Source organism: Panthera pardus, unplaced genomic scaffold (genome assembly GCF_024362965.1).
Source record: "Panthera pardus isolate Hobbes unplaced genomic scaffold, ASM2436296v1 HiC_scaffold_2, whole genome shotgun sequence".
NCBI lineage: Eukaryota > Metazoa > Chordata > Mammalia > Carnivora > Felidae > Panthera > Panthera pardus.
In genome coordinates this window covers 15,926,568-15,953,499 of record NW_026526765.1, presented here as the reverse complement: position 1 = coordinate 15,953,499, position 26,932 = coordinate 15,926,568, and the positions used below count along the sequence as shown (strand labels likewise).

Genomic DNA, 26,932 nt, shown 5'->3' with positions numbered 1-26,932 from the left:
ATATTTTTAAAACAAAAGATACATATACACATACAGATGTATTTTCTGTAAATTTGGCTATAGGTTATACATCGAGCAGCTTGTCACACTGAGAGAGAAAGGATTAAAAACTCAAAGACACCACATAGCTATAATTTGCCAGGTCCCGTGTTTGGCGTTTTACATACATTATCTCATTTGTTCTTCCAAAGAACTCATATTTAACCTTATTCAGAATTCCCACAAAAAGCGTGACTTGATTCAAGGGCTTGCAAACAGATGGTTTATTTTGTCATATGGTCCTAAAGAGCATATGTAGACAGTAGAAAGAATGAGCCAGGGCAAGAAGAAAAGCCAAGGGTGTCTTATGGAGCTGGCATTGTGGGAAGCTTCAGTTTGACCCAGCTGGGATTCCTGCGGAATTGTGGAGAAGGTACTTCAGGCTCATTTGTCCAAGGCCCAAGGACGGGAATGCTGTGTTGTCCATCACGTGGCATTTCCTCATTGGTTGTATTCTTCCTCATGCTTCTAAGTTGGTGTCAGAATGGCTGAGCTCGTTTCCATAGTGTCCACATGCAGGAGTGGCAGAAAATCCTGGGATAGAATATAAGACATATGCTGAGCATCTAAGGCAAGACACAGCTCAGTTTACATCTGAGCACAGCTGGCTGCCACAAGAGCCAGAATAAAGTTTGATCTAGAAGATAAAAGATATGATGCTCAAGTTATACTGTGGATCCAGAGCTGGTTGCATGAACGTGGGTTCTGTGCTTAGAAGGACCTTGAACCTGAGAATTAATACTCTGTGAAATTCCTATGAATGCAATCTTTGAATTTATGTTTTATAAGTGAGATTGGACGGGATGATGTAGCACACCCTGGGACTTGGAGTATCAGCTGTCACTCGACCCCGCCTCCCACAGAGGGCCCATGACTTTGGCTGCCTGGTTGTGGCTGCCCACTCCCTTCCCTCTGTGCCCTGAGCCCCGTGAGGCTTTATGCTCCCCCTCTTTCTCGTTCCAAGGCTCTCACTACTTTCTGACTGGGGCAATAAACAAATCGCATTGGTGGGTGGACGAGGGAGAATTCTGTCCTGTCATGGCCCCCTGTCCCAGTGGGTGTCTGCTCATGGGCACCAAGAGGCTCCACATCAGGCCACCTCTGTATGTTTTGGGGAGGAGGACAAGGCAGTAGCCATCTTCTCGCTGGTGGCAATGCCATGGATAGGACATTTGGTAGGAGACTCAGTGAGGTCTCCTGAACACCCTCAATCCAGGTACTAAGTACATCTCAGGTCGTTTGAGGTAGCAGTCACACAAGATTCACCTGTTTGTGGTGCTTTGGGGCTGTGGAAAGAAAGACTGACTTCCCCACTGTATTAACCATGCTTTCTAGTTTCTGTATCTGATGATGTGTATCTCATGTTTTGATATCTGGGTACTTGATGACTAAGGAGGGAATGACCATTCCAAGTGCATTTTTAGTGTCTTCCTAGAGTTAGTAAAGGAGACTCTGGTTTTCATTTGCAAAAAAAACAGTGCAGACTCCGCTCCACCCTTCCCCATCTGCTTTATCTAGCTTTACACCCTAAAGTGGTGTTCTCCAGCCCAGATTATCCTGGGTCCCCAAACTAGGGACCCACTGAAATCTTTTAAGCTAGCCAATGCTAAATCTGTTTAGCCTATTCACCCTGCCTTGCCCATTTTCCTAGAAAACCACAAGAAAAGCTTTCTAGCAGTTTCTCTTGAAATCTGTCTGCCTTTTTCTCTCTCAACAGCCAACCTCAGTGCTCTCTCATGTTTCTCTCCATGGTGCAGCATGTGCCCCCGCCCCCCACCAGCCACCGGACTGTTTAGAATTGTGAACAGTAAACTATCTTCTTAATGGCAGTGATTTCCTTACCTGTTGGCCTCACCATACCTGATTACAAACACAATTCCCAAATACATTTTAAAATATCCACTTGCTGAGGCTTTGCTGCATTTTCATTTTATCCTGTTCCCTGCAATTATGTAGCAAACTGCAGTCCATGAATGTTAATATGGATGGGTTTATGTCCCTTGCTTAAGTCATACGTATTAAGTGGCAGGGCTCAGATTCTAGTCCAGTTCTGTTTTCTTTGGAGTTTTCTTCTGCTGAAACCATTCTGCCTGCACTAAGCACATTCACCCACGAGGCAGTTATATAATGCGGGTTGAGGGAGTGAAGTTGGTAAATGGTGTTAAAATAAAGAACACATACGCGTAAAGCAGATCCCAAAGGGTTAAATGGAAAGAACAAACTAGGAAAGAACAAACTATCTACCAGTAGGCCAATTTCCTCCTACCTCATAAGTGAAAAGTAAAAAGTACCTTTACCCTCTGCATCCACTGAAATAATACAGTACATTGTATTTATCAATATATCGTTGAATCATATGTATGTACTAAGAGAAGACCCCTCCTTGATATGACTTACACCATGGCTCTTGGGAGTGTAGGGGAGGAAAAAAATATTCTTCCTCTACCCTGTGAGGTTCTTGGCTGAGATACTTCCTGTAATAAACAGAAGAAAAATAAAGTTTAAGAACATATTGGTGACCTTTAAAAAAAAATCTATTTTGCCAATAAAATGAGTTTGCTTGGGATTAGTTTAGTAATTGCAAGTTAGGACAAGCCAACTATGGCGAACCATAGGCAAGTCTGGAGAACAGAAGAGAAGGGCTTGCTTTTGTGGAGGTAAGAAGGAAGTTGGAAAGGGCTGCTTAAAAGAGTTCAAGGTGGTGACGGCTTTTCATTGCCTGAGTGTGACAGCTGGTCATCGGTCGGGCTGTTTCTGGGAAAAGAGAAATCGGTTCTTCTCGCTGGGGTATATAAAGGAAACTTTCTCCTGTTTGGTGCTAATGTGAGAGCTGAGTGGTAATGTGTGAAAGCGCCCCCTTCCGGGCTTCCCAGCACCCCTTTTTAGTAAGATTTCCTATATTTTCACAATGTTTACCTCTTGTATAGGTAGGAGATACCCAGGAAAACTGACTCCCCACAGTGGCTCAAGCCATCACCTTAAATACCATCTTCAACTAAAGACAAAAAAACGTTAGGGGAAAGTGGAGCTAGTAATCAGAAGTTATTGGGCAAAAACACAGTCAACAAGGCTATGGTTGTTACACAGACGTAAATCCTGGTGTTTTTTTTTTTTTTTTTTTTTAATAAGATTGTCTGAAAATTTAGATCATCTTTTTCCTTCCTAGTACACTAATACTCGAAGAAGTTTATGTGTCTAAGTCTTTGAAAACGTTTCCTCCTCAGAACTGAGGAACAGAGCCTTGAAACATAAAATATACTACATGCCTTAAAACATGGTGTGTAGTTCGCGACAACTCTGTGGCTCAGTAGGTTGAACTTCTGACTTCCTCTCAGGTCATGATCTCACGGTTTGCGAGTTTGAGCCCCGTGTGGGGCTCTGTGCCGACAGCTCAGAGCTTTGCACCTGCTTCTGATTCTGTGTCTCCAGCTCTCTCTGCCCCTCCCCCACTGACACGCTGTCTCTGTCTTTCAAAAAAAAATAAATAAACTTAAAAATATTTTAAAAAGCATGGTGTATAATCGGAGGGGCAGGGCAGGCCAATATAAAAATGATACATTTTTTTTAAAGCAAATCATCCAAATTAGAATAAAATTATCTGCAAATATATCAAAATTGCCTGCAAGTGTGATAACAGTTAAAAGACAAAGAAGCCAACGAGTAATAGTCAAGGACGGCAATGTAAGATGATGGGACTTGGGGATACTCTTTGAGGATTTGGTTATGGAGAATGAACGGAAAATGAGGATAACGCATGAACAAGTATGCGATACTTGAGGTGGTCAAAGTTCACCTTACCAACACTGGATGTGATGGACTGACCAATGGAAAGAGTCTGCTTGGGAAATATTAGAAAATTAAGGTATTCTCTGTCACATCATATTTCAGAGATTTATTAATTTAGGCAGGAAATTTTAAATTGCCAAATTATTGAAAGGATGATGACAAACAAATTATGGGAAAGTTCCAGTAAGGAGTAAAATGTGAGAGACACCTAACTGAGCACATTTATCCTAAACCGTTTCTACCAACTGATAATTTTTTGTTGTTGCTGCTTTTGTTTCATTCCATGACATTGCAAGAATCTTTTGCTTGTAGCCAGTTTAGAGTCTTAAGTTCGAATTTGATTTGAGGTCATATTTCTAAAGATGACATTTTGTTATATCAAGATCTCACTTTTTAATATAATTTATTACATATGAGATTAAATAGCTTTTAATTTGTTTTAACTTTTGCATTGTTTGTCCTTAGTCATTTGATTCTAGTCAAGCAAAATGAGAAGTTGCTTGCTGGGCTTTCCAGTTTGGTAACAATAATGGTTTGATTTTATATCATTTAAAAATGACAATTAATTTTGAATAGCTTATCAAACTTTAGCTCCATTTTCTTGCAGCATAGATTTTAAAATTTGCATTAATCTCTTTGTTTCTGACAACATGGTTCCAATACAACCATGAGAAAAAATATAAGGACAAAAATAACATTCTGTGACTTTGTTATATGCTCAGATAAGTAGTGGTGTTGAGTATCTAGCCACCACTAGGCTTATTTCTTGATTTATCAGAACCAAGAAGAATTCCTAGAAGAATTTATAACAAAAAGTCAGTTCTTTATATATGAGTAAATAGATTTAAAAAGTCAGTTCTTTCTATATGAGTGAATATTATTATACATTGGAAATATAAGATCCTGGAGAATTATATAAAGACTAGTTAACTTGCTGTAGATTTGGAAATCTCATTAACAAGGAAATCACATGATACCCACACTAACATAAATATAATTTCACTAAATTTTAGGTTTTTAAACATTTGTAGATTTCTGATCTCTCACTAAGTTATTCCAACTTAAAAGTGATTTCAGACCTGAAATTAAGTCCCTTATAATGAGAAAATAAAAATCCTCCCCAGTAGAATTTTTCTCCCTAATCTAACTAAGGTATAAAACTTGTCATGGAGTCTGAGTTACTTAAGGTTTCTCAAGAGATATTTAAAGGTATTTTTGGAAATTTCCTGATTAGCAAAGATTCTATTCTTGGTCAGATACTTTAGTTAAGCTGCTCACATATTTAGTTTATTCCTGTCGTTTATCATTAAGAAAGTCATGATTTGCAACGTAGTGTCATTTAAAAATCTTGATCCTGGGGCACTTGGGTGGCTCAGTCAGTTAAGTGTCCAACTCTTCCTTTTGGCTCAGGTCGTGATCTCATGGTTGGAGAGTTCGAGCCCCACACTGGGTGAAGCCAGCTTGGGATTCTCTCTTTCTCCCTGGCTCTCTGCCCCTCCCCCACTTGTACACTCAGGCTTTTCTCTCAAAATACATAAATTAACTTAAAAATAAAATCTTGATCCTGAATGTTTTTTTTTCTTTAGTATCTTGACTTATATTTGCCATAATGCTCCTACCAGGCAAACAAATCTATGAGTATTTTTGAGTGCTCGCATGTCCCAAACACCACACCATGTGCCTTAAAGCCATTTACGTCAGCTGTGTCTCCTCATTTCACACTGAAGAAATTCAAAGTCAGAGAAGTCAGATTACTAGATAAAATTCCCACCAGTCCTAAGTGGTAGGCCAGCTTCAGTCATCATAATCTTAAACCACATGGTTTAATTTTAAATGTTAATTATACTGTCAGTCACGGACAGTCGCAGAGTTGCCTCAACTTTGCGATCCAGGGCTAAGTGTTTTTGTTTTTGTTTTTGTTTTTGTTTTTGTTTTTTGTGTTTTTTTTTGTTTTTTTTTTTTTTTGTTTTTTTTTTGTTGTTGTTGTTTTTGCTCTGTTCAGAAGGGTACGTTGTAGTTTGTGGTTGTGTTAGTTTTCTAGGGCTGCTGTAACAACATACCATGACTTGGGTAGCTTGAACAACAGAAGTCTACTGGGTCACATTTCTGGGGGCTGGAAGTTCAAGTCAAGGTTCTGTTAGTTTTCTGTCTCCTGAGGCCTCTTTCCATGCCTGGCATGTGGCTACCCTTTCACTGCTTCTTCACAGGAAGAATGTCTTTTAATGTTTTTTTTTTTTGTTTGTTTGTTTGTTTGTTTGTTTGTTTGTTTTTAATGCATTTTTGAGAGACAAAGAGAGACAGAGTATGAGCAGGAGGAAGAGCAGAAAGAGAGGGAGACAGAATTCAAAGCAGGCTCCAAGCTTTGAGCTGTAAGTACAGAGCCTGATGTGGGGCTCGAACCCATGCACTGTGAGATCATGACCAGAGCTGAAGTCAGATGCTTAACCTACTCAGCCACCCGGGTTCTCCCTAAAAAGAAACTTCTTAAAAAGACACTACTCATATTGTATTAGAGCCCACTCTAACCCCCTTTTAGTTTAATCTCTCTCTCTCTCTCTCTCTCTCTCTCTCTCTTTTTTAATGTTTATTTTCGAGAGAGAGTATTCATGTTGGGGAGGGTCAAAGAAAGAGAGAAGGGGACAGAGGATTTGAAGTGGGCTGCACACTGACAACAGAGAGCCTTATGCAGGGCTCAAATCCAGGAGCCATGAGATTATGACCTGAGCCAAAGCCATAGTCAAAGTCAAAGATGCTTAATCAACTGAGCCACCAAGGTGCCCCCATAATCTTCTCTTTAAAAAAGCTTATTCCCAAAGTTATATTCTTCTTTAAAAATTTTTTTGATGTTTATTTATTTTTTTGAGACAGAGAGCATGAGCAGGGGAAGGGCCAAGAAAGAGGGAAACACAGAATCTAAAGCAGGCTCCAGGCCTGAGCCATCAGCACAGAGCCTGATGTGGGGCTTGAAACCACGAACCGTGAGATCATGACTTGAGCCGAAGTCATACAATTAACCGAGTGAGCCACATAGGTGCCCCGCAAAGTTATATTCTGATGTACTGTTTGTTGAGACTTTAACATATGAAATTGAGGGTGGGGCAAAATTCCACCTCTAACAGTGCACTTTTAACAACCTATGATTCTATAACCCCAACTTTGAACTCACTCTAATTCAAAGGTACCTAGTATTAAGACGATGTGCACTCTATCATAATTAGAGATGATAGTGCATATTTACACATGTGCCCAGCCTTGTATTTCTTTTTATTGGAAGATTTCAACATCAGAGATAGGATACACTGTCATTTTATGTGTATTGTATTTTGGGGCAGTATTTCTTAAACATTAATGAGTATCATTTTTGAAATAGAGATGTGGCCCCATCTGCAGAGTTACTAGGTCTGGAGAAGGGCCTGAGAATAGAACAGTTTAAATGGCAAAATACTAAGATGGGCACACTGACTCAAGTAATTTTTTATTTTCACCCAGAGAAATGTCATGAATTCATTTAGCAGATTTGTTCAAACAAAGTGAAAGCTTGAGACAATCATTAGGAAAAGCCCTTTGCTGTGAACATTCTTTTGGTTTTAGGCAAACAAAATTCCTCTCAATACCCAAAAGAATAACTTCTCCTTTTCCACCATTATCCCCAAATTCTTCGCTAAAAACCACCTTGAAAATATCTTAAGTTGAATTACTGGTTTGAAAGTGTTTTTTTTCTTTTTTACACTCTGGCTTCTCAAATGTAGTAACTTCTTAATCTACATAATCGTGATAAGCTCCTACTTATTTTAGGGGCATTAAATCAACATGCAATTTTATCTGTTGTAGATAAAAAGGATAGTAATTATTAATACATTTTACCAAAAAACATATTGTGTTTTGAGGCTCAAGCACACCTGGGGGCCGCACACTACCTCAAGCACCAGATGTTCCAATTCCTTGGCATTTGTCTAGAATTATTTACACACGTGGATGTGTGAGCAGAAGTGTAGGGAGGCACCAACCATTCTTCTTATTTCAAAATGTGTCAAATTTTTAGATAATTAAAAAAAATGGAAAATGAAATATATGCAGGTGAATGCCTCCTTTCTTTCCAGTGTGTTCTTCCTGGTTTCCAATCTTCCTCAAATGGGAGATACTGTAATTTGTCATGTGAAATTTATACACTGTATGAATTGTACATAGATCGTTTCCTGTGTATGTAATTCCTATAGGAAAAAGATCCTCACAGGACAGGAAAAGAGTAGGCTGACTGCCTTTTATTTTTGTTTTCAATTTTAAATGAAATATCTTAACAATCTGTAGGACAGCTCACTAAAGTAGAATTTATTAATCGAACAATATAAGTTTTGCGATTTTTGTAGCAATTGACAAATTGTCCTCAAGGGGACTGACCTATTTTACATAGCCATAAGCTATATTTAAAACTGCATACCTCCTCCCACAGTCTTGCAAATGAGTTAGCAAACCTTTGGAGTTTTTACAGTCTATTGCGTGAGAATTAGATATCAATGCAGTGCTTTTTTTTATGTTCACTTATTTTTGAGAGAGAGAGAGAGAGAGAGAGAGCGAGCAGGGGAGGGGCAGAGAGAGATGGGTAGAGGATCTGAAGCAGTCTCTGACCTGACAGCAGACAGCCTGATATGGGGCTCAAACTCACAAACTGAGATTATGACCTGAGCCGAAGTTGGATGCTCAACTGATTGAGTCAACCAGGCTCTCCAATGTCAAGTAGTTTTAAACTCTATGTTTCTTATGATGAGATTGATGATTGTCCTAATACATTTAAAAGCCTTGTTATGTTCTCCGTGAATTGTTCATTATGTACTTTGCCCAACTGGGGGTGAGGGAATAAGATTATTGAACAGTTTGCTTGCTTTGCTTACCATGATTATGCCACGTAGACATTTTCAGTTTTTATGAATTGGTTTTTACCAGTCTTGTCTTTTATGATTCCATGAGTGGAAAAAGTCTCCCATATTGCAGCCTAGTACTTTTCTGTAGCTACTACTATAGTTATCCAGATTGGTTGCTTATGAAATGCAAGAATCTTCATCTCTTTCCAGACACAGATGGATTTTAGGAAATCTGGTTGTGTGTGTGTGTGTGTGTGTGTGTGTGTGTGTGTGAGTGAGACTAGGTGCAGTCTTGCCTTCTCTGATTTTTCTAAATTATACTGAGTCCAGGGAGGTTTTTCAGCCAACCTGACACCTTCCTTCCACCCAATAATCCACTGCAGATAAGGTTTTTCACCTGGGCACGTATACTCATTCTCACATAGTTTATTTTCGCTGACATTTACTGTTAATGAATCCACATGCTTTTGACATCTCTTTCAATGTTCTTTGCCTCCATTCCTTCCCAGATAGCATATGGAATTTACTTTAGCTCATCTCTATAGGTTTTGGAAGCTCTTACATATAGATTCTAGGGATTATTTGTTGTTAGAGACTAAATGTGTTTCCTCAAATTCATATGATGAAGCCTTAATCCCCAGTGTGTCTGTATTTGGGGGTGGGCATCTAAGGAACTAATGAAGGTTAAATGAGGCCATAAGTATAGGAGCCTGACCTTATACGTTTACTGTACTTATATGAAAAAAAAGATACCAGAAAGCTGTTCTCTCTCACTCTCTCCTTGTGTGCACAAAACCGGGAAAGGGGATGTGAGGCATATGGAGAAGGAAGCAGACTACAGACTAGGAAGAGAGCCTGTACCAGAAACTGAATCAGCTAGATTCTTGGTCTTGGACTTCTGTTGGTTAAGCCACCTAGCCTATGGTATTTGGTTATAATAGCCCCAGCAGATTCACACATTTGCCTCTCATAGTTTTATGGGAAAAGACATTGGTAATTTTGTTTGTTGGTTTGTCGTCTTTCCTCAATCGTGTTTTTGTACTTCCTGCTTTTCAGCGAAAGTCAGTACGGTATGAAAGCAATGTTTATGTGCGCATTGAGTTTTATATCAGATAATTCTGTGGTGATTCTGTTTAAAAGTTGCGTTATTAATGGTCTTCAAGGCCAGTTGCCATTGATTATTGGACAAGAACACATGTATCCGGGTTGGCCCAAATGCCTCTATGGGAACCATTATTAAAATTCTCACTTTTTAAATTAGCTATTGTATGAGGGACAGGGTGTCAGTTTTCACAAATGTACAAGGCAAGTCAGTATTTTCTTTTTTTTTTTAATTTTTTTTTTAACGTTTATTTATTTTTGAGACAGAGAGAGACACAGCATGAACGGGGGAGGGGCAGAGAGAGAGGGAGACACAGAATCGGAAGCAGGCTCCAGGCTCTGAGCCATCAGCCCAGAGCCCGACGCGGGGCTCGAACTCACGGACCGTGAGATCGTGACCTGAGCTGAAGTTGGACGCTTAACCGACTGAGCCACTCAGGGGCCCCAACAAGTCAGTATTTTCAATGGGAAAAAAAAAAGGATATCTCTGACCTCTCTGATACACCACCAAAGCAGCATTATTGTGGTCTATCATGGCTTGCGCTGTCTGTGATAAATACAAAAGGTTGAATCCTAGGACGGATAATGGGACATAGAGATACAGACTACATGGGTTTCAGTATAGGTATTAGAGCAGACATGAAACCAAAGAACTTTAGGACCTCACGGCTGTTGTGTTTGGATGTACGTGTTCACGTGTGAATCCACGGTCCAACCCCTGTAGGCAGATGTCTTAAAACTGTTGGGTTGTCCTCCCCAAAGGAAATAATAGAATGCTCACTGTTTTACTGGTAATAATGATATTAGTAATTACATTTGAGAGATCTATGTAGGCCAGGCTCTCAGAGATATTTTCTCATACAATAATTTTTGCATTATACTGAAGAGTGTTGTTATGCTTGTTTCAAACTCAGTGTAGCAGAAGTTAGCTTGCTCAGATAACCCACTTTACCAGTGCCGAGGGACAGAGCCAGACTCAAACTTAGATCAGCCTGATTCCAAAGCCTTGATTTTCAAGTCTACCATCTGGCTAATCGATATATAGTTTCTCTAGGAAAGACAAGGTGCGTAACGAATACCTTGTTCTCTATTTTGATCATTTACAAATTTAACATGATGTGGGTGAAATATTGTGAACATTATTTTTTCCTATTTAACTACATCTTAAGTGGGCTTAATTATCTACATGTACAAAACCAATATAATAAAGACCTATTGCTTTAGGCTGCCTTTTTTTTTTTTCCCACAAATCAGGTTTCATAGAACATTCTGTCAGCCAATAAACCAAAAGTGTGGTTTTCTTTTTGACTTAAACTCGCAGATTTTAAATCAGTCTTTTTGAAACAAAAGAGGATTGCTGTCTACTAATTTGAGTTCCTGCTTTTCAAGCATATCATGTCCATATGGTCATTAATAGGATTTTTTGAATATTGAAATTGTGTACACTCTTGCAATTGTGTGATGTGCAGTAGTTAAAAATAACAAGTTGGGTCTATAGTAAACATAAAGTGCACTTATTATTATGGCAAGAAGCAATTCCAAAATACTAACACAATATGACTTCGTTAGTGCAAAAAATGTATTAAGTAAGCATTCTCCATTTATCTTCTGTTTGTTGATATAGCTATTATTTTTTATAGTTTATCTTCAATACTATATATGCATATCTTCAGCACTGTGCATATATGGAAAGTAGAACTCAGTGTTAGAGGAAGAAAATTATTATTATTTTTGCTTTTCACTTTATGTCCAATTGTATTGTTTTTTATTTATTTGTTTTCTTACCATGAGTAGGTAAGCCCTTTTATAATAAAAGCATATAATATAAAGTCACCATAGTAATAAATGTTCTCAGGATAAAAATCTAGACCTATGAATATACTTTTAATTATTTGGAAACTGGATATAAACACCTTTTGAATATTCCCAATAAAGATATATCAGCTAAAAACCTCTATAGGACCACAAAGTAGCTATTATATTAACAATGTGGCAAATTCCCTATGTAAACATAGCAACATGTTATCTAATAATACTCTGGAGGACATTACAAATTTTTGTTGTTTTGTTTCCACACGATTCAACAAAGTTATACTTTAGTAGCCTATAAGAGTTAACTGGGATGTCCACAGGGACTTTATTACCACCGGGAGACCCTATTTTATATTCGGCCTTTTGAATGATTATATTATGCAAACATATTACCTACTTTATTCTCTAATTGCTAAAAGCTATAAAAGCACAAACAGGATAATGCAATAACTGGAAATATATACAGCAAATTGCAAATAAAAATTCAATGAGTTTTAGGATATTAAAAGTAAAACCCTTTACTTCCTAAGCTCCCTAAAACATTAGATATTTAATGTCTCATTTTATTAATATCTCAAAAAGTTCTAATATCTTAAAAAAATTGGAATTAACTTTCTTTTTTTTAGATCTGAGAGACTGATAGCAAAATAGATGGAGAAGATGCTCTATAGTTTCCACATGTCCTTTTTATTTATCATAAGTCAACATCACAAAAGAAAATTATCCTTTCATTTAAAAACCCTTAAGTATGTAGAAGTTGTTCCTAGAGTTTAACCTAGTTTGCCAGGAGAAGAGAATCAGACTCATTTATACTGTAAGTTCCTTATCTCGTTGAAGCTATTAGAATACATCTGAATATGTATGACTCTGGTTTTTTCTAAGCTGAGTTGGAAAGATAGATAATGTTAATGTGTGAGAAAAATCACATTTATCCTAAACATTGTATATAATTGATTATCATAGTGCATCCATTTGCTTTTTAAATTTTATAATAGTTCACTAGATATAATAAATGAATTGTCTTCCCTATCTTTATCTTTAAATTGTGGGTATAGAAAAAAATGTAACATGTAATAAAAATAAATATGAATTAAATTCTAAAGTGAGATACCCATATAACAAAATATTACTACCACATTTCAAGGGCTTATTATGAAGCAGAAAGAGTACTTTATCTTCTTTTGGCTCTTCTAATACTAACTGAAATTTATGGGTTATAGCTCCCACTATCATATCATCCAACATACGGAACTAAAAGTTTTCAGATGTTAAATATCTCACATCTCAAGGACCAATAACAAGGAGAGAGAGGCGTAATGACTCAAACTCATGTCTATTTAAAGCTACTGTTGGAGAAAGACACTGAACTCAAATAGAACTGTCTTCATATCTCAACTTTTAGGCAAGCTATTTCAATGCTTTGAGTCTCAGTATCTTCAAGTAGAAAAAAGATCATAAAATTAATTAAATAAGATAACGGCTTTAAAGACACAGTCCATTGTATATCATGTGGCATGTATGTTCAAAATGTTCATTTCTTAAAAAAAAAAAAAAAACAGTTCATTTCTGTACTCTAAATATTTACAAACACAAATTCAGCGTAAGAAGTAGGTTAATGGTATCTGGGTCTTTTATCAATAAATACAGTGATTTAAGTGCTTGTGCAATCCTCTCCCCTCTAAAATATTTGTGCAGTAGGCTTCCATGATACCTCACCTGCCACCTATGTGTACCACTGCCACCAAATCACACCTTTCTTCTATTTCTTTTACAGGCTCCTAATCCTTTATGTTTAGTTCTAAATACTGAATGCCCAATACTGAGCCCTATGCCCTACACTCTTTCCAACTTCAGTTGCTTCCAACGTGATCTTATTAGCCAATGGCTTTAAGTGACTTCGGTATTTTGCTCTCATGCTAATGCCATTTTTTCCTGACTTCTCCGCTGAGCTCTAGTTTAGGTGACTGCTCGCTCAACATTTCCTTTCAGATGCCTTAGAGGTAGCACACATTTACTAACCAAAAATAGAACTCTACATTCTTGCCCTGTTAATCTTTACCTCTTATGATTCTTTTTGAATGTTCTGCCTTGCAATCCAAACATCATGAAGTCTAACACATAGTCTTAGTGTGTGTGTGTGTGTGTGTGTGTGTGTGTGTAGCCATATATATATATATATATATATATATATATATATATATATATGTATATGTATATACACACACACACACACACATACATACATATACACTAATTCTTTCTCCTTCCTATGGTAGGGCCTTATATTTAGCTACCATTATCTCTCACTTGCACTTCTAAAATACTGTTGAAACCTGTTCTTCATTTAGTTCAATTGGTCCCTCATGTCCCATTCTTTCCATGGATATTAGAGTGTTCTTTTAATTCAGTTTATGTTTTACACTCCTCAAAACTCTCCAGTGTCTACTCATTTCATATAAAGTTAAATGTCCTGAGTGATGTCAGTAAGATGGCAGGATAAGAAGTTCCAGACCCTACTTCCTCACATTAAGACAGTCATTCAACAAGCATACGTAGGCAAATTCCTATTATGAGAAATCTAGAATCCAGTTATGATGCTTCTGGACCTCAGGCAAGTGTGAAAGCAAGTACATCAAAAGTAGTAGGAATACTTGTGGTACCTTCTGACCATAATCCCTACCCCTGGAACAGTACCATGCAATTGGGAGGAAACTCTAAGCTTCCAGCATCTCCCTGAGAAAGAAAAGACTGGGCAATATGTCCAACATTCTCGTAATTTTTAGGGCAATTCCCAGGTGCTGGGACTGTGACTCTTCTGTCTCAGAATGCTGTCAGGGCCCAACAATAATGCCCACTCTTACCACTTCTCTTTAACATACCAATAGAAGTCCTACTCAGAGCAACTAGGCAAGAAAAAGATATAAAAGTCACCCAAATTATAAAGGAAAGATAAAATTATATCTAATCACAACTTACGTGATCTTATATATAGAAAAACCTACAGATCCCCCATACACAAGCACTTAGAACTACTGAACAAATTCAACAAAGCTGCAAGATATAAAACCAACATAAAAAATTAGTTGCATTCTCATGCACTGTCAACAATCCAGAAAGGAAATTAAGAAAACAATCAAATCCATTTACAATAGCATCAAAAATAATACTGCAGGAATAAACTTAATCAAGGAGATAAAACTTGTACACTGAAAACTACAAAATACTGGTGGAAGAAATTGAAACCACAAATTAGAGATACATTCCATGCTCATTCATTGGAGACTGAATATTACTAAAATGCCCATACCACCCAAAGTCATCTGCAGACTTATTGCAAGTAACCCTCAGCAAAGTTGCAATGACATTTTACATGAAGAGAAAAAATCCTAAAATCAATATGGAACCAAAAAGAAAGAAAGAAAATAAAACACCTTAAAAATCAAACAATCTTGAGAAAGAACAAAGCTAAAGGCATCACATTTCCTGATTTCAAAACATATTACAAAACAATACTAATCAAAATAGCACATTACTTGGATAAAAACAGACACACAAATTAATGGAAAAGAATCAAGAGCCCATAAATAAACTCAACAAATAATCACGAGTGCCAAGAATACACAATGGTGAAAAGATCTTTCTTCAGTGCATTTACCTGGGAAAATTGATATCCACATGCAAATGAATAATGTTAGAACTTTGTCTTATACCATACACAAAAGTTAGCTCAAAATGTATTAAATACTTAAATGTAAGACCCCAAACTGCAAAATTCCAAAAAGAAAACAGAGGTAATAAGCTCCTTGACATTGATCTTGATAATAACTTATTGGATTTGACACCAAAAGTAAAGACAATACAAGCAAAAATAAGTAGGGTTACATCAAACTAAAATATTTCAGCACAGCAAAGGAAACCTTCAACAAAATGAAAAGACACAAAAAGAATGGTAAAAAATATTTGCAAATCATATATCTAGTAAGGAATTAATATCCGAAATGTATAAACAACTCAATTAAGTCTAGCAAAGCAAAGAAACAGATTGAACATGGGTAGAGGATCTGAATAGTTAATAGATATATTTCTAAAAAAGACACAGATGGCCAACAAGTACATGAAAATGTGCTCAACAGCACTAATCAGGGAAATGCAAATCAAAACCACAATGAGATATTACCTCTTACCTGTTAAAATGGCTATTATTTTTTTTAAATCAGTGTTTATTTTTGAAAGAGAGAGCATAAGCAGGGGAGGGGCAGAAAGAGACGAAGACACAGAATTGGAAGCAGCTCCAGGCTCTGAGCTGTCAGCACACAGCCTGATACAGGGCTTGAACTCATGCACTGCAAGCTCATGACCTGAGCTGAAGTTGGACACTTAACACCACCCAGGTGCTCCAGAATGGCTGTTATTAAAAAGACAAGAAATAACAAGTGTTGGCAAGGACATGGAAAAAGAAATCTTTTATGTACCATTGGTGGGAATGTAAGAGGGTAGAGCCACTATGGAGAAGAGTGTGAAAGTTCCAAAAAATTAAAATAGAACTACCATGTGATTCAGCAATCTGACATCTTGGAATATTTTCAGAGGAAATGGAAACAGGACCTTGAAGGGATATCTGCACTTGATGTTCATTACAGCATTATGTACAGCAGCCAAGAGGTGCAACAAACTTAAAAGTCCATTGATAGATGTATGGATAAAGATGATGTAGGGGACACACACACACACACACACACACACACACACACACACACACTGGAATATCATTCATCCATAAGAAAGAAAGAAAATGTTTTATATGCTACAAAATGGATGAATCTTGAAGACATTATGCTAAGTGACCTAATCCTGTTTGAGAAAACACAATACATGATAAAAGTTTACAGGGCAAAATAAAACTCTGTTTACAGGGCGCTGTGGGTGCAGAGAAGTGCCTAACCCATGTAGAGTGGTGGCGATTGCAAGGAAAGAATGTCACTAGTGTTTGAGAGACGACTATACAATTTTCAAGGGCCAAAGCCGTGAAAGACATTTCAGGAGACACAGAGCATGCAGGGCTGTGTGACAGGCACTGTGTATTCAACTAGTATCATTATCGTGCATAAAGTGCATAGAGTTTTATGAGTATGTGGCTTATGATAAAATGTCTTCTTGGTCATGTTAGGAATAGTTTATGAACATTTGACAGATTTACTATAACTAGAAAAACTGTACCGACAACACGGTTTATGTGATGCAATTGGATAAAACAAAAACAGAAACAAAACAAAACAAAACAAAAAACACTGAGAACCATTCCAGGTTGTGGATCATGAAGCAGTGTCGACACCATGCACGTATCTGTCTTCATCCTGCAGATAGCGTGTAATGGAATATCCTTAGCATGAATGTGTGGCCACGTAGATCTAACAAGCTTACAATGGGATGTGAGAGAGTCGGCTGTATTGGTAAGAGCATGCTTGTAACGGTAAAGGGTGAATGTGACCCTGAATAGAAATTCAAAGTTCTGTCAAACGTCAGACAATTTGAACATAGTATTTTAAGTGTATGTATAAAAACGCTACACGTCTTTTTCTGTTTAGGACATTTTATCAAAATTTCTCATTGAAATTCACAAGTATATTGCTTAGCGATAAACAATGCTATGGCTCCTTATAGATTTATATTTTCTAAGGAAATCTCTAACACAGTTTTAAATTCAAGGATGGTTTGACTCAATAGTTTACATAAAACTTTGGTACCTATATGGCATAAAAAAAATTAACACTTAGTTTTCATCCAAATAAGAATAATGATGTTCCATGTTCCATTTTAATTAAGCCAACAAACTTCCATGTAAATTAAGGAAACTGCAATACCCCAAAAGAGGGAGAATCATATGCCTGCTTTTTATAGGGAAGGTAAGACATTTTACTTGAGAAATGATTACTCAAAAAAAAAAAAAAAAAAAGAGTGCCTGGGTGGCTCAGTCAGGCCATCTGACTCTTGATTTCGGCCCAGGTCATGATCTCATGGTTCGTGAGTTTGAGCCCCATGTCGGACTTCTTGCTGACAGTAGGAGCCTGCTTGGGATTCTCTTTCCCTCCTATTCTGCCCCTCAAACTTTCTATTTAACTCTCTCTCTCTCTCAAAAAAAAAAAAAACAAAAAAAAAAAAAAACAAAAAAACAAAAAAACAAAAAAAAAAAACCACACACATTAACAAGAGGAAAACATATAAATTCATTTAATATAAATTTTATGTGACACAGGAGCCTATATAAGGAAATAAAAAAATGAAAGAAAAAACAAAAACAAAAACAAAAACCTGTTAGAACCAGACCCTTATTTGATGGGCTGGACCAAGAGTAGTAAATTGTGAAAATGTAACAAGGCAAAGGGCCTTGGGCTATTTAGTTAATTGGGTAGAGGGATGTGTCTAGAAAGATAAGAGTTAGTTTAGCAAGGCTTGTTTTTACAGATGTGTCTTGACCTCAACTTCCCATCCTTGGTGCTGAGAAATGTTTGCTTCCTTCTGCTATAGGGAGGGCTTCTTTCACATGGGGATATTATCTCCTGCTTTGGGGAAGCTCAGAGTGCCCTTTTGCATCTGGTGCTTTTCAAGTGACTTTAACTTGAAATAATCTATGCTAGAGTGGCATATTTTGAGGTGGCTTATTCTGAACTCCCTCATGACAATAGAACAGGGGACCTTTAGAACTGAGTGGATAGGCTCTGAAGACTGACTTGGGGGACTGGTGATTCGCAGATCATTAAAACAGAGGAATGGGCTTTTCACTGAGAAGAAACAGCTTGCACAAAGGCACAAAGACTAGTAAGAACACAGCATTGTCAGGAGACAGCATGATCGAATGCGAGTAGGTGTTTTCTGGGCAGACACCGAGGGTGAGGGGGTAAGTGGGAAGGTACCAAATATTGAAAAGCCATGAATTTCACCTGAAAGTGTTTTGATTCTATCCTAGAGGTGATGCAAAGGGATGAAGCAGTTTCAAGCGGAGAGTTGAGATTATATACGGATAGAGGACAGACTTCAAAGGCAGAGGTGTTGAAGGAGACCTTGGACAAGGATCAGTCCTTCCATTTGCATTGCCTAGTGCTGTGTGCAAGAATGACGCAGATACAGCATGAGATACAGTTTCTTGCTTTAGAGGAAAAAGAGAAAAGCACGATTTTAATATTTGTGATAAAAGATGCAGAAAAAACCCTCACCAAAAATAAGTCCTCTGGAAGTTAGAATAGAGTGTCATCCATCATCTTGCCATTGCCCCCTCCCCTGATTTTCCTTTCCTGTTTTCTCTTTCCTCTGTACTTTATTCCCTATATCCCAGCCCCTGCCCTGAAATCCAAAGGCTGGAGAATATACTACTGCAGTTCAATGATCGTTATATTAGGGCTAAATTCAGCTGTGAGTAACAAACACAAAAGAGGTGTAGCATTAAAAAAAAGTCTGACATTTTCTCTATTAACTGAGCTCAGAGGAAGGCAGCTTGGGGCTTATATGGAGGCTCCACTCTACAATGTTCTCTGGGATAAAGTTGCATGGCTTCTCTTATCTCCAGGCTATGGCACTCATTCTCTTGGTCCAAAAGGGAGGTGTAACCATCACATTTAGGATTCAAGTGGCAGGCTGAAGGGGAAAGAATAGATAAAACCCATGTCAAGAATCTAAGGACATTTCCCAGGAAGTCGAAAGATAAAACTATGCTTATATGCCATTGGCTAGAACTTAGTGCTGAGGTGATATCAAGCCACAAGAGAGGGTAGGAAATAATAGTGTTTATTCTGGGTAAGTGGAGAGCAGGGACTTAATGCTTAGCAACATGTATAGGGTGCTCGGGGATAGAAACCAGATAGTGATTTAGACATCTAGGAGTCTGCACCAGTGGTGCTTTTTGATATTTTAAACCAAACTGAATAACCATTTTAGAAAGTTATTTCATTAATCCCTAACATTTTAGCTGTGTGTATGTGCATACATAGTGTTGTGTGTATGTGTGCATAACAAGAATATAAACTAAACATAAAAATTGTGTGATAGGGAGGCACCTGGGTGGTTCAGTCGGTTAAGCGTCTGACTTCGGCTCAGGTCACGATCTCACAGTTCGTGAGTCGAAGTCCCACATGGGGCTCTGTGCTGACAGCTCGGAGCCTGGAGCCTGCTTTCGATTCTGTGTCTCCCTCTCTCTCTGGCCCTTCCCCTCTTCAAGCTCTGTCTCTCTCTCTCTGTCTCAAAAATAAATAAACATTAAAAAATAGTGTGATAGGTAGAAATAATTTGAGAAGACATGGAGAAATTCAAAATATCTATTTGTTACTCTGACATAAGCAGATAAGTAAGGAAAGGTTGCATTTGGTACCACCATTTTCTTCTATATTCATTTTCTAATTTTTGGAGTAATTTTAGCCAGACATATGAAGGGTAGAATCAGCCACATGAAAATTGGAAGTAATTTCATGATATTACCTATTGTAGTCAAATAGATCAGTATTGTGAATATCATCTTACATTCTTATATATCTTCAGGACATTATCTTTCCTCCGATGTGTGTGATTTCAGGAATACATAAAATATAAAAATAAAACTTCATATAGGGGCACCCGGGTGGCTCAGTAGGTTGAGTATCCAACTCTGAATTTCAGCTCGGGTCATGATGTCACAGTTTGTGAGTTCGCGCCCGACACCGGGCTCTGTGCTGATAGTGCAGAGCCTCCTTGGGATTCCCTCTCTCTCTGACCCTCCCCCACTCATGATGTCTCTGTCTCTCTCAAAATAAATTTAAAAATTTTTAACAATTTCATATAAATATGTTTGAATCTAACAATAATAATTTGTCTTGAAACAGAAAAAATAGTTATAACATGAATAGTAGTCTCTGCTTTATTTCCTTTATTTATTCTAGGTCAACATAGTAGGAATGTTCATACATGTATTTTGAACTATAAATAAAATATTACTTATAATGACATAGTATATGACGTTGCAAAGTTTACTAATACATACATGGCTCAGTATTTGGATAGCTTTCTTAATTTCCTGTGCAAAAGGAGCTAAGCGAAAAAGCAGGATTTTATTGATACAGTATAATTTTCTTTTCCAGTATTTGTGTCTTTGGTTGTGACGGTCTTTGAAGTGAAAAACAAAGTATAATGTTAACCAAATCAAAGCATGCTTTTAAAAAGTTTTTCTGTAAAAAAAAATTACAGTTAAATATTCTAACTTGAAATTCGATATATTAATACTACTCTTGGAGCACAAACCCTGAATTAATTCGTCTATTTCTCATTTATTTCTTCACTCAAGAAATGTTTACTTATTAGCTACACTATGAGAGGTACCTCACAGGAGATGGCAATACATAGACATGGTGTGAGAACTAAACAAAACAAAACAAAACAAAAAACAACAAAGAACTGACACAAAGGAAAACTGAAATGACGCCTATATTAATAATTAGAATGCTGGTTTCTGTCATAGTAAGACAGGATGGTATAATGCTCTGGTAATTTAGAGGAGCACACAGTTCTATTGAACTATGGTATCCAGACTTGCAAGTGATGGGTTTGAGATTTTACCCGACTATCAATCTAACATGTTAGGCTGCCACAGTTTCATAGATGCTGACAGAAGATATGAGACTCAGCATCAGAGACAAAAGACTTTATTACCCATATCACAATTGGTGGTATGACTTCCCCTTGTTCCTCACAAACCATGGGGTAACATGAAGCAGCCCAGGTATATGCCATACGCATATTATCTATGGGTTATGACTAAGGAACTCTAAATTCTGGAATCCTCAGTCATATATTAGGTCTGCTAGCTGACCTCTTCAATCTTTGTCCTAAACGAAGACATAATCCAGTCAGGCTTTGTGCCCCAAAGGGAGGCGGATGTTCTATCTTTCTTCCAAGACTGTTTGCTATACATGTATCTGTGGAAAAAAAAAAAAAAAATGACAGCAGGCAAGCTGTCAATGCCACTCACTCAAACAATGTGCAGAAACATAAGAGACCCAAAGAGAATTGTTTTCCAAAACTAGAAGTCTTTGTGGAGAAACACCCTTCAGTCTAGACCTCAGAGGGTAGCTATTACTGAATAAAATTTGGAGAGTAAGGCTCTTAAGGCAAAGAGAGAGGAATGAGCCATGCGAGGGAGTAAAGCCTGTGTGCAAACCTATTTTCATAACTTTCTACATGAAACTTAATAATCATTATTAATATTTACAATATTAATAATTCTGGCAGAAAAGCATAGTATGTAAAAGTTAATGCATTCTGATTTATGTATATACTATATTTTAGCATGAGTCATATTTTGAGATAATTTTAAATACATATATAATTTTATATACACATTTGTATACAAATATATAATTTTAAATATATTTATATATATTTAAATATATACTTTAAGCAAATGCAGTTTATTATATCAAAACCTTGAGTCCTGAAAAGGTCAGATTGAGATTGAAAATACTAATTTGGCAATTAACGTAGAGACAAAACTTGAAACAAATTTAGGTGAAGCCCTGAACAAATCTCTGTGGTTTATGAGAATTTGCATTTTGACTGTAAGCAAGAGCTCTATTTGACAAAGACTGAGAAGAGTAATTCTCCTAAACAGATGAATTACTAAGTGAGAGAGAGGGAGAGAGAGAGGAAACAAAAACAAAAGCAAAAACTGATAGAGAATTGAAACAATGGAGAGTGAAAGGCAGGAAGGTAAATCAAAACCTCAGAAGTCAGTGTCATCAGAAATTGATCAAGAGCTAGACAGAAAATGAGAGAAGGATACTGATATTTTTGATCATTGGATCCAAAAATGATGGAAACCATAGCTGCAGCATCAGACATGTACCTGAGAATGCATCTTGCCAGCAATGGGAGTTATCCCTGTTATCACCAACCCACAGGATAATTTTGAGATTTTAGACCATCCTGAAAGTAAATACTCACTCAGAGACACACACACAGATACAAAGATTGGTAAGTATTAAATAAATATTTATTACTCTTAAAAATGACTCTTGTTCAGTATTTGTAACTTTCGCCTAATATAAGCAACTCCAGAATTCGAACAAAATATAAAGTCTCTTATATTTAAATCTGCCTGACAGTATTATAGTTTTAAATGATGAATCTTGGGGCTCCTGAGTATCTCAGTGGGTTAAGCTTCAGACTCTTGATTTTGGCTCAGGTCATGTTCTCAGGGTTTGTGAAATGCAGTCCAGTGTTGGGCTCCCATGCTGACAGTGCAGAGCCTGCTTGGGATTCTCTTTCCCTCTCCCATGGGCCCTGCACCACTGGGCTGGTTCTCTCTGTCTCTCTCTTTCTCTCTTGAAATATTAAGTTGCATTGTTTCCAAGATGACACAAAGAAAAATTTTCTCATCTGATGGATTTACAGTTTTGATAGTTGGAAAGCCCCCCTTCTGTGTATTGAGCATTATGTTCCCATCGCTATGTACTTACTTCTTCAGGCAAGATGTCTTTATATAACTCAGTGAAAGTAATTCCAAAAAATATGGACTTTCTATCGTACTTTATCTTCTTTGACAGTTTCTTTTTAAGCTAGTTGTGCTCTATGCAATGTCAGATAAATTCCTAACATGTATCCTATAATGCTAGAGTTCAGATCCTGGTGGCAATTATAATTCTAGATTTTTTGAATGCATGAAATATCTCATGTCACTCCTCACATACGGAGACTAGAAAGATAAATTCATGAAATAATGTCAGCAGAGTAGGTTTTTATAGACATTTTCAAGATAAAAAAGGACAAAGAAAGCTTTTCTTAAAAAAAAAAAGAAAAGAAACAAAAGCCATTCTCTAGACCTCTTTAGAATTCAAGGTTTATAAGTTAAGAATGAATTGGTAAAAATATCCAGTCGAAGGCACAAGTTACAAGCATTAACATTTTGGATAAATGTGAGAATCCATTTCTCTGAGAATGTTGTTTCCTCAGAGCTCTCTGAAGGAATGCCTTCCTTCAGGAATGAAGGAAGGCATTGAAGAGCTGTAAATGGCTATTTAATCTTGAGTGATGTGAGTAAGTCAGTGACAGTAAGAAAAGTCGTAAATAATACATAATTATTAAATCATAAATTCAAATAATTAGATAGCTGAACATGCTCAAAGAGAATTCATTAAGAATCTTTATTCATAAATGAAAACTGTGAGGCTCAGAGAAAAACTGCTTACAAAATATGACAGTGTTCTACAAGATGAACATTTGAGGTCATGTCTCTTGACTCATATAGTACACTGTTATTAACTCCACTTTGGAAGAGGGAGTATTTACAAAAGCAAGGGGCCACTCTCCGGAAGCAGTGTTGTTTCACTTAGCTTAAGTAACAGAACAATGGAGAGAGGTCTACATTAAACATTATTGCATTTAATGCATTATTTGGAAATTATGTCTTTATTGGAATGAAAGTAATGCTTTATGTCAGAGAAGGTTCTTGTTTTCAAGTAACATGTGGCAGCTTTGGCCATGGAAAGCAGCAAATAAATTTATTGGAGAAAGTATTTTTCAACCATCAAAACTGGTGAGGGCTGAAGAATCTGGTTTGGGAAGTGGGAAGCAAAGGAAGTTAGACAGTAAGAAATAATGTCAAGTACTCATATTGAAACAGTAAAGCTAGAATGACTCTCAAATTCATGCACCTGCCCCTGGACTCCCCCACAAGGCTGCTGGACTCACATCCACCACATTTGGACCTTGAGAACCTCACTAACACTGTGAAAAATTTCTCAGCTGTCTCTGCATTCATCCATCATTTGTTCCAGGGTATTGGAACATATAATTAACATGGCTGTGCCATTGGTATAAATTCTAACTAAAAGGCTGTAAGAAGAAAGTGTCAGGTCCCTAAGTTTTCAGAGGTGAAAAGGCTCTGCTTATCAGAACTCATATATTGGAGTCTTCCATGAGGGTAGGTAAGGTGTTTGTTTGAATGTCACTTAAAAAATGGCAGATGTCTGCAACATATTTCTACAGTGTCAGTTTCAATCAATGTTTTTTTATTATTTGTGTTTTAATTCTTTCTAGTCTATGCAGGGATGGATTTCTTGAAGTATAGCACAAGATTTTTATATTTGGAGTTCTGTCTTCTCACAGTAAATGAGATTACTTGCAAAAGTACAGTAGTAATGTTTACATTTGTTCTTTCACTCCACAGAGCCTTATTTATCACTTTGTAATTATCACAGTGAAGATTCTAAAGATACATATATAGATTAAAATACATCTATATATTTTTGGAATGCCAGACTAGATCATTATTTTAAAGAACACACTCATTCTACATATCTATAATGCATTACAAAAGCCACTTTCTTCACTTTCACTCATGAATTATGCTTTGTTAAACAACTTAGCATAAAGGGCAAAGATGTTAATTTCATTTAGAAATCACACCAAATGGTGTGAAATTATTAAGATAACACCTTCTATATATTCATCAATTTGCCTTCTAAGAAGAAAGACTAAAGTTTCTTTTCTGAAGTCTGTGACTTGAAAATTAAGAGTCTTTAATAATTTATTAGACTGGAAAGAATATTAAAATCAATGATTCAAAGCCACAAATTTTAGTTAAATGAGCAAAGTAAGACTTGAAAAACTTAGATGACTCATGTTTGTACTATAAGTACATTGTTGGAAAAAAAAGTAAATCTGTTTTTTTATTTTATCTATTTTTTTTTTTTTTACTTTCTTTCCAGTGCTCTCATCATGCTGGAGCTATAATGGTATTAAAAAAAAAAAAACAAAACAAAACAAAAAAAAAACTATGTTAGAGTTTTTGAGTCATTTTAATTTAAATCAGTGAAAAATACATCTTTGCTTTCAGAGAATATTACCAACTTCAAGTTATATTCACTAGATAATGAAAATGAAATCCTAGTTCCAATCCTATACAATCCTTGAACAACTGGTAAATGAGCATTATCATTACCCAAATGTATGGGAAGACGTATTGATAGAGAAGAGTACCGTATTCTGAGTCTCATGTGAGATGTTTTACATTCCCTACTTGATAGAAACTTTTTTCAGTTGTGTGAAGGAATTATGCTATGGCTAATTGTTTACATTCAATTTTTTAAGTCTTTATATTGATAAGTCAGCTACTTTATAATTGATTCAGCTTTGCATTTCAGTTTGTGTTGGTATACAGGTGTGAGCTTTATGAAATGAGAGTTATGCATCTAATATTTTTCTAGATAGAACAGCTATAACCTTGAATCCACGTTTCCTTCCAAATACCTATGGAAACATACATATAAAAATACAGCAAAACTTGCTACACCATTTCATGTTTTTGTAAAGTACTAATTTCAGGGTCATCTTTTTTTTTCCCCCTCCCAAATCCTGCCTGTTTTCTTCTAGAAATATTTCGTAGGTTTTGCTTGATTGTCCCAATTGTACTAAAATCTGAGACCGAGTCTTCAACATTTCTTATTTGAGAATCCAAGCATTTTCCCCTGATCTTTTTGCTACCATTCTTTTGTTCCTTTTACCTTTCTTTACATAGCTGCTAGAATTGTGGGTAATGTCATCCCCAAGCTTACAATCTGTCTTGCCTGTATGTGAAGACCACACCCTAGAGTATTATCTGTAGGACTAACAAAAATCCAAGCAAACTATGCTTCAGCCAATTGAAGCTCTCTCACTCATACTCAGCCATGCCAATCTGATCCCCATCTATGGACTGAGTTTAAGTTGCATACTTTTTTTTTTCAGCCATCTTTCTATCTGCTCTGCTTTATTTTTGTCTCTTATGCTTACTAAGCAATTCAAGTACCTACCTACTTGATTGCTTTAATGATCTGTGACAGTTTTTCAACCCTAAAGTATTTTGAGTATTTTGGTGAAGTTCAGTGAGTCACATGGAGCAGGTAATCCATGTATGTGTTGTGATTTTGCATCACATTTAACAAAAATAAAATAAACACAAAACCGAAAATTTTCATGTAGTAAGGAGTGCCTAATGGATCATATATTAGAAGAGATCATATCGCAAATGTGCACATACTCATGGTCGGTTTCTGAGCATTTCTGCAGTCCCTAGGACTGCATTTCTGTTGTTTCCAAGGATTTGATACACACATAAATATATAAATATAAAAATATGCATATATATATGCACAAATATTCAAATATATACATTCTTTTAAAAGTAATATATATATATTTACAAAGAAATACATAAATATAAATATATATTAATTTGTTTTTAAGTATTGAGAATTAACAGTAAAGATAAGAAGATCCTTGTAAAAATGTATGCAGGATACAAGCTTATGCATGACTATGTGTATGCATGTTTGTGTGAA

General features: G+C 36.6%; 1 protein-coding gene across 7 annotated transcripts in view; it reads left to right on the top strand.

Annotated features, from left to right (window-relative positions):
• Positions 1-26,932, top strand: part of CDH18 (cadherin 18) — a 992,712-nt gene that overhangs the window by 634,501 nt on the left and 331,279 nt on the right. The gene's annotated exons all lie outside the window — the stretch shown is intronic.